The sequence below is a fragment of the Salvelinus sp. IW2-2015 genome, unplaced genomic scaffold, assembly GCF_002910315.2.
Source record: "Salvelinus sp. IW2-2015 unplaced genomic scaffold, ASM291031v2 Un_scaffold1732, whole genome shotgun sequence".
Taxonomy (NCBI): Eukaryota; Metazoa; Chordata; class Actinopteri; order Salmoniformes; family Salmonidae; genus Salvelinus; species Salvelinus sp. IW2-2015.
Window position 1 is genome coordinate 163,491 of NW_019943118.1, and position 7,577 is coordinate 171,067.

Genomic DNA, 7,577 nt, shown 5'->3' on the forward strand with positions numbered 1-7,577 from the left:
GTTGCTAACTGAACTACACTCTCCTCTTACTGTTGAGGCTGGTTCCTTGTTTGTTTTCAGCCGGTTGCTAACTGAACTACATCTCTCTCTCTCTTACTGTTGAGCTGGTTCCTTGTTTGTTTTCCAGCCGGGTTGCTAACTGAACTACACTCTCTCTCTCTCTTACTGTTGAGCTGGTTCCTTGTTTGTTTTCAGCCGGGTTGCTAACTGAACTACACTCTCTTTCTCTTACTGTTGAGCTGGTTCCTTGTTTGTTTTCAGCCGGGTTGCTAACTGAACTACACTCTCTCTCTCTCTTACTGTTGAGCTGGTTCCTTGTTTGTTTTCAGCCGGGTTGCTAACTGAAACTACACTCTCTCTCTCTCTTTACTGTTGAGCTGGTTCCTTGTTTGTTTTCAGCCGGGTTGCTAACTGAACTACACTCTCTCTCTCTCTTACTGTTGAGCTGGTTCCTTGTTTGTTTTCAGCGGGTTGCTAACTGAACTACACTCTCTCTCTCTCTTACTGTTGAGCTGGTTCCTTGTTTGTTTTCAGCCGGGTTGCTAACTGAACTACACCTCTTCTCTCTTACTGTTGAGCTGGTTCCTTGTTTGTTTCAGCCGGTTTGCTAAACTGAACTACACTCTCTCTCTTACTGTTGAGCTGGTTCCTTGTTTGTTTTCAGCCGGGTTGCTAACTGAACTACACTCTCTCTCTTACTGTTGACTGGTTCCTTGTTTGTTTTCAGCCGGGTTGCTAACTGAACTACACTCTCTCTCTTACTGTTGAGCTGGTTCCTTGTTTGTTTTCAGCCGGGTTGCTAACTGAACTACACTTCTCTCTCTTACTGTTGAGCTGGTTCCTTGTTTGTTTTCAGCCGGGTTGCTAACTGAACTACACTCTCTCTCTCTTACTGTTGAGCTGGTTCCTTGTTTGTTTTCAGCCGGGTTGCTAACTGAACTACACTCTCTCTCTTACTGTTGAGCTGGTTCCTTGTTTGTTTCAGCCGGGTTGCTAACTGAACTACACTCTCTCTCTTTCTGTTGAGCTGGTTCCTTGTTTTTTTCAGCCGGGTTGCTAACTGAACTACACTCTCTCTTCTTACTGTTGAGCTGGTTCCTTGTTTGTTTTCAGCCGGGTTGCTAACTGAACTACACTCTCTCTCTCTCTACTGTTGAGCTGGTTCCTTGTTTGTTTTCAGCCGGGTTGCTAACTGAACTACACTCTCTTTCTCTCTTACTGTTGAGCTGGTTCCTTGTTTGTTTTCAGCCGGGTTGCTAACTGAACTACACTCTCTCTCTCTTACTGTTGAGCTGGTTCCTTGTTTGTTTTCAGCCGGGTTGCTAACTGAACTACACTCTCTCTCTCTACTGTTGAGCTGGTTCCTTGTTTGTTTTCAGCCGGGTTGCTAACTGAACTACACTCTCTCTCTTACTGTTGAGCTGGTTCCTTGTTTGTTTTCAGCCGGGTTGCTAACTGAACTACACTCTCTCTCTCTCTTACTGTTGAGCTGGTTCCTTGTTTGTTTTCAGCCGGGTTGCTAACTGAACTACACTCTCTTTCTCTCCTTACTGTTGAGCTGGTTCCTTGTTTGTTTTCAGCCGGGTTGCTAACTGAACTACACTCTTCTCTCTCTCTTACTGTTGAGCTGGTTCCTTGTTTGTTTTCAGCCGGGTTGCTAACTGAACTACACTCTCTCTCTCTTACTGTTGAGCTGGTTCCTGTTTGTTTTCAGCCGGGTTGCTAACTGAACTACACTCTCTCTCTTACTGTTGAGCTGGTTCCTTGTTTGTTTTCAGCCGGGTTGCTAACTGAACTACACTCTCTCTCTCTTACTGTTGAGCTGGTTCCTTGTTTGTTTTCAGCCGGGCTGCTAACTGAACTACACTCTCTTCTCTCTTACTGTTGAGGCTGGTTCCTTGTTTGTTTTCAGCCGGGTTGCTAACTGAACTACACTCTCTTTCTCTCTTACTGTTGAGCTGGTTCCTTGTTTGTTTTCAGCCGGGTTGCTAACTGAACTACACTCTCTCTCTCTTACTGTTGAGCTGTTCCTTGTTTGTTTTCAGCCGGGTTTGCTAACTCAACTACACTCTCTTTCTCTTCTCTTACTGTTGAGCTGGTTCCTTGTTTGTTTTCAGCCGGGTTGCTAACTGAACTACACTCTCTTTCTCTCTAACTGTTGAGCTGGTTCCTTGTTTGTTTTCAGCCGGGTTGCTAACTGAACTACACCTCTCTCTCTCTTACTGTTGAGCTGGTTCCTTGTTTGTTTTCAGCCGGGTTGCTAACTCAACTACACTCTCTTTCTCTCTTACTATTGAGCTGGTTCCTTGTTTTTGTTTTCAGCCGGGTTGCTAACTGAAACTACACTCTCTCTCTCTTACTGTTGAGCTCGTTCCTTGTTTGTTTTCAGCCGGGTTGCTAACTCAAACTACACTCTCTTTCTCTCTCTCTTACTGTTGAGCTGGTTCCTTGTTGTTTTCAGCCGGGTTGCTAACTGAACTACACTCTCTCTCTCTTACTGTTGAGCTGGTTCCTTGTTTGTTTTCAGCCGGGTTGCTAACTGAACTACACTCTCTCTCTCTTACTGTTGAGCTGGTTCCTTGTTTGTTTTCAGCCGTGTTGCTAACTGAACTACACTCTCTTTCTCTCTTACTATTGAGCTGGTTCCTTGTTTTTGTTTTCAGCCGGGTTGCTAACTGAACTACACTCTCTCTCTCTTACTGTTGAGCTCGTTCCTTGTTTGTTTTCAGCCGGGTTGCTAACTCAACTACACTCTCTTCTCTCTCTCTTACTGTTGAGCTGGTTCCTTGTTTGTTTTCAGCCGGGTTGCTAACTGAACTACACTCTCTCTCTCTTACTGTTGAGCTGGTTCCTTGTTTGTTTTCAGCCGGGTTGCTAACTGAACTACACTCTCTCTCTCTCTCTTACTGTTGAGCTGGTTCCTTGTTGTTTTCAGCCGGGTTGCTAACTGAACTACACTCTCTCTTACTGTTGAGCTCAACATACTGCGTTTATTCGTTCACTTCACTTGAATTCTTTTAATAACGTTTCCCTTTTCTGTTTGAAATGCATCAGCGTATGCTGTTCCAGTGTGGGCATGGACACACCACAACACACACCACACACACACACACACACACACACACACACACACACACACAACACACACACACACCACACACACACACACACACACACACACACTCTTTTCTGGTGAACACATTCATACAGTAGAGTGTTTCCCACCAATGACCTCTCAGCTAATCCAAGATACTCAAGTTCAAATGAACACTACATGACCAAAAGTATGTTCGTCCAACATCTCAATCCAAATCATGGGCATTAATATGGATTTGGTACCTCCTTTGCTGCTATAACAGCCTCCACTCTTCTGGGAAGGCTTACCACTAGATGTTGGAACATTGCTGCAGGAACTTGCTTCCGTTCAGCCACAAGAGCATTGGTGAGGTCGGGCACTGATGGTTGTGCGATTAGGCCTGGCTCGCAGTCGGCATTCCAGTTCATCCAAAAGGTATTCGATGGGGTTGAGGTCAGGACTCTGTGCAGGCCAGTCAAGTTCTTCCACACTGATCTCGACAATCCGTTTCTGTATAGACCTCGCTTTGTGCACAGGGCATTGTCATGCTGAAACAGGAAAGGGCCTTCCCCAAACTGTTGCCACAAAGTTGGAAGCAACAGAATCGTCTAGAATGTCATTGTACGGCTGTAGTGTTAAGATGTCCCTTCACTGGAATTAAGGGGCCCGAACCATGAAAAACAGATGTGACGCTTGGCATTCAGGCCAAATAGTTCAATATTGGTTTCATCAGACCAGAGAATCTTTTTTCTCATGGTCTGAGAGTCCTTTAGGTGCCTTTTGGCAAACTCCAAGCGGGCTGTCATGTGCCTTTTACTGAGGAGTGGCTTCCGTCTGGCCACTCTACCATAAAGGCCTGATTGGTGGAGTGCTGCAGAGCTGGTTGTCCGTCTGGAAGGGCCTCCCATCTCCACAGAGGAACTCTGATGGAGGCCGCTGTGTTCTTGGGGACATTTGTTTTGGTTCCCTTCCCCAGATCTGTGCCTCGACACAATCCTGTRTCGGACCTCTACGGACAAGTCCTTCGACCTCATAGCTTGGTTTTTTGCTCTGACATGCACTGTCAACTGTGGGCCCTTATATAGACGTGTGTCTTTTCTCCAGTCAAGTTGTAGAAACATCTCAAGGATGATCAATGGAAACAGGATGCACCTGAGCTCAATTTCTAATCTCATATCAAAGGGTCTGAATACTTTTGTAAATAAGGTATTTCAGTTTTTATTTTAATACATGTCTAAAAAGCTGTTTTTGCTTTGTCATTATGGGGTTTTGTCTGTAGATTGATGAGGAAAAATAACTTCATCGGTTTTAGAATACGGCTGTAACATAAAAAAATGTGGAAAAAGGGACAGGGTCTGAATACTTAATGACGCCTACAACACTGTAGGTGTGTGTCTGTCAGCGTGTCTGTCGTTGTGTTGGGGGCTGTGTTGTCTAGCGTGTGTGTTTGTGAGAGAGGAAAGCCCAATTGGGGCCCGCCCTTAGATTCCTTCACACAGGAGTTCCAGTGGCTTGCGTCACCGTTAAGGCGTCGGCATGCTACAGTTCGGCTGGTGCCTAGCAGAACTCAGCTAGGAGTGTGCTAGCTTACTCCCTTAAAAGACATTCATTTTTGCAGAGGAGACGTTTGAGCTTGGTGCAGTATTTCTCACTTAAAAGTATTAGTCTCTTGTTGAATGACAAGACTTTATTGAAGAACCCATACTGTTGACCAATCACCATCGAGGAGGCGTCGACTTCGGCTACTAACATCCAAAAACAAACAAATGTCACACAAGGTTGTCATATGCGCAGACTCTTCCGAACTGTTTCGGCTGGGATGCACGGAGACGCCTTTTAGCGGTCCACCCGTATCTCCCAAACAGACCCCCATGACTTCCAGTGTCTGTGTCAAGTCCTTTCCTCTCTCCAGCAGTACAGCCATTTGGTGTGACACTGCTCTGGTGCATTCTGCATAGCTAGGCCGGGTCACTTTGTCTTCTCTCCAACCCTTCTTCTTTTGCCTTTCCCTGGAATGGCCCGTTTCACAAATTGGAATAGGAAGCAATGTAACCAATCACAGCCCTCCTTTTATGTCATTGCACATCCTGCAAATCACCAGCAGAATGTGAAAATCCATGTTCACATTCCCTCTTGGTAATACTTACAAATTGGATCATAACTGTAAAAGTAGCAGAGATCTTTTTAATATGCCCGTAGGAATTGTCTTTGGAGCTGGTAAACACAGCCTGCTTTTGCCTCTTGTGCACACACGTGTTCTAACGCTCGTACAGAGAATCTCATAAGCAACCCTCCCTCCCTCCCTCCATTTCTGCTGGGCTGAGCTAGTTTTGCAGACAAAGGCTGTGTGGCTAACTGCAAGCACTGTCTGTCCTCGTCCTCTGCTCCCTCTCTTCTATGTGGTGTTTGCTTGGATGGGGATTTAGATGCATCAAAACACTTATGATTTAGATTTTAAAAGTAACGCTCTTTTGATTAAATGCCACTTTGTTTTTTCTGCTCTGAGAACAGTAGTTGTGTCAGTCAGTTGAGGGCTTTTGGCAGCGCCTCTAGTCCTACTTTGGGTTGTTCTGGGTGTTGTCATGGTGTGGAGGGGCGTTGCTTCTGGAGAGGTCTGCTAGCCTGCCTGATACTGGGGATGATCTGGGGGGGGAGCTGGGAGGAACACAGCTGTCTGCCTGATACCACCACCACAGCATACATAGATGCAAAGGAGCACCAGTTCTCAGAGCAGAAAAAAAAGGGATTTTAATCTAAAAGAAGCGTTACTTATTAAATCAAATCGACTACAGTGTTTTGAATTGCATGGATACTAAAAGGGTCCCATCAGAGCAAACTACGGCACATAGGAAGACGAAGGGAGGAGGGGAGGGAAGACATGCTGCGAGTTAGACAAAGTCCTGCGTGTAGTCCACAGACTCTGCCGTTAGCCCAAGCCTCTGACAGGTTAGAGCCAACAGCCTTTTTCTTAATATTTGATCACATGCTCTGAATAAGTCCTAGTAAACAGCAAGTGAAAGTGTTAGGGTGTAGTGCAAGATAGTAGGTGCAGATATGTGGTCCAGGTAATTTATATTGACTATTTAGTAAATATCTGTCTAAATATGTAGCACGTCTTAAAATGGTTGGGGGTGAAGCTGAGAGAGTCATCAGGAAGGCCGGAATAAGACATGGTATGGTCTGAGCAGAGAAGGTGGAAGGGCAATGAGTGGAGGAGGCTCCCGCGAGTAGCTATAATCAGCTATGAAGTCCAACTAGATTACAGAAGAAGAACTTGGGTGACACGTGGAAATATACCATGATAAAACGCAGACCAGGAAGAAGAAAGGCAATGGAATCGGCGATGAACAAAAGACGGCGAGAGAAGAGAGAAGAAGAGGGACCGGAAAGAATGAGTAACCGGGGAGGGAGATGGAGAGGGAGGGGGGGCGGGAGAGGAGCAGTGTGGGTCGCATAGAGAGAGGAGGGAAGAGGAGTTAAGGAGAATGTGGTTAAAGTATTGGGGTGACAGAGAGTATATTTATTTTATTGTTTATTTTTTTTGTTTATCACCTAAGGGATTTCGTGATTATTTTGCAATGTAAAAGACTAATGGTTTCAACCAAAATGCCATAGCTGGCGTGCATTAAATTATTATGAATTGTTGACTATGAGAGGAAGAGAGACAAAGAATGGATTAGATATTTGAATATGTTTGCTACAAATTAGCTTCCCTCTTGCTCGTGGCATTATAGAGTACAAAGAGAGTTGGTATTTTCTTTGTAATGTCTCATAACTTATTTTGTTGAAATCACGAGACACGAGTTGTGGGTGGTGACATTTTTTGAACTTAAACCGGACAGCCATTTTTGCTCTCCCATAACTGGAGGTAAGACCGGGTTCAGCCTCACAAGACCCAAAAAATATTTCTAAGCATATCTTCTACCCATCGACTAAGTAGTATATTACTATAAGCAACGAAATTCTCTTCTAACTATTACCATTCCCATGAGTGAAGTAATCCCGGATGTTAAGACCCTTAAGTATTCTACTATTATTCATACACCACTAGTAGGTATAGATCTAGCTATAAATATCATCTATATCCGATTACGACTGGAAGTAGTATATTTCTATATTATAAAAATATTCTACTATTAGCATTCAGATAGTAAAGTATCATTACATATATATTTCTATATTGCATTCGATAGTGGTATATTTACTATGAAATTTCTCGCACTATTAATTACACTAGTAGAGGTATACTAATTCCCTTTAGTTATCAGGCAGGGCTTAGGGGCTGGACCGGTTTCTCACCTATCCCAGGTCACTTTTGGTTTCCAGCACCTTTCATACCTCTGGCTGCCTATCTGCCTTTGCTTCAATGGTGGGCATCTAGACCTGTGAGGCTCGCGCATCCTAGTGTCCATATGTGACTTAAGGTATACGTAAAGACTACCCCCCCCCCCCCACACTCACACACTCTAGCCCCATTAAATTTACGAAGTCAAATCATAGA